Below are 2073 nucleotides of genomic sequence, written 5' to 3'. Positions count from 1 at the left end.
TTTGTATTTTTGATTAAACACAAAAAGGTATACAATATGTTTTGTGTTGAGATATATTGTGTATATATTTACACTATTATTATCTTATTGTTTCGAATTGCAAAGGTGAAATGGCATAAAAATACATACATACAATTTTAATAGATATATTTTGGTTAAATATTAATATTAATTAAATTAATATTAAATATTAATATCATACTTAAAGTTATGGTATTAAGAGTTGAATAATAAAATATATAATAAAATAAATAAGGGAATGCGAATTACAGAAACATATAGAAAAAAAAAATTAATAATTCAGTAAATGTTTTAAAACTATGTCAATGATATTTTAAAGTCTTTTTAAACAACTTAAATATGTTTTAATCATGTTAAACATATGTACTCTTAAAATACTATTTTATTTTAAAACATGTTTAAAACCTGTTGTAAACATAAACATGCTCAATAATTCATTTCTAAATATGTTCAACCTTAAACACCACAGGGTTGCAACACATAAATCCTTACTAAATTATGACTTTAGTTAATTATCAAAAACTTAACTTTAACTTTTAAAGCGCGCGCAAAAAGTGTTCACTCCGTAACTTTTGTCTTTTTTGATTAGAAATAGTTAAATTTAAATTTCAAAGTTATGATAATTTGAACAATAGACCTTAAATGAAGGAATCTGTGAAAAAACAGTGCCAGTGGACGGTGTTAATCAGTTTTTCTGTAATATAAAAAATTTTTTGTTAATCAAATTAAATTTTAAGTTTGCAAAGAAATAACAAAGCCAACACAAAATAAATCAAAATTAAGTTTTGCTCAAACAGCTGATAGAGACAGCATATGATCGAAAGTAAGAAATTATATTTGTAGTGTTGCCACAGTGTAACTTTCAAGAATTAAATTTAAATACATAAACAAATATTACATATTTATTTTTTTTCAATTATTTTACTAAAAGTAAAATAAAACAAACTTATATAAAAATAAATAAAAATAAATAAATAAAAATAAATAAATTTACTTATTTATAAATTTAAATTTTTAAATAATTAAAATAAAATTAAATAAACTTACTGTAAAAATATTGTAAATTTATTGTATGAGCGATTACGAAAAAGTTGTACGCCGGCACTCTCTAATTAGTGAAAATGGCCTAAATGGCTATATAACACTAAACACTGATGACTCTAAAATAATAAATAATTCCCCAAACAAACTTTTAGAAAATTCAAAAATCGAATCAAGCATAACAAAAATAGCTAGTGAAATCGCCATCGCTAACAAAATTAAATTAATAAATAATAAAAACGATAATATAAAACTTAGTTCCCCAAATCAACACGAAACAATACTATCCAATACAAGACAAAGAAACTAATATGAACACGCGGCAGGCGTCAAGCAATGCGACTTCGGGTCATCTAAAAGAGAAAAAGGCTAAATCAGTTCAGGTGAAAAATATACAACAACAAATTCAACTACTTCAACAACAGCTTCAAAAATTGTATAATGAAGAAAAAAATAACCTCCTCCAAAATAAAGGATCGAATCAAGCTGCAGCCACCAGAAACGAAACCTCTGTTAACGACACTTGGACAGTAGTTAATAACCGTAAACGTCAACGCGATAGTCCAAGTAAAAATCATCAAGTAAGCCAAAAACAAACCAAGCTAGACTCATACTGGCTAAATGAACCCGTCAAACCAAACCGATACGCAGATCTCCAGGAAGATGACTCTGAAGAAACTGAAGAATCGTTAAAAAATAATGATACGGATCCAAAATTAATGAAACCTCCACCTATATTTATTGATAAGGTACATTGTATCAAGCCTCTAATAGATGTGTTAAACGAACATGCGGCAAATCAATTCGACTTAAAAGTGCTAAATCCAAGTCAAGTAAGAGTTCAACCTTCTACATCTGACTCTTACGTAAGCATTGTAAAGCAGTTGGAGTTAAAAAACACTGAATTCTACACTTACAAACCAAAAACAGAGAGAAGCTTTAGGGTTATATTGAAAAATTTGCATCATTCAACCGATATTGATGAAATCAAAAATGCACTTCTGGAGCATG

This window comes from Teleopsis dalmanni, chromosome 2 (genome assembly GCF_002237135.1).
Source record: "Teleopsis dalmanni isolate 2A chromosome 2, ASM223713v2, whole genome shotgun sequence".
Taxonomy (NCBI): Eukaryota; Metazoa; Arthropoda; class Insecta; order Diptera; family Diopsidae; genus Teleopsis; species Teleopsis dalmanni.
Note: the sequence above shows the minus strand (reverse complement) of the source record.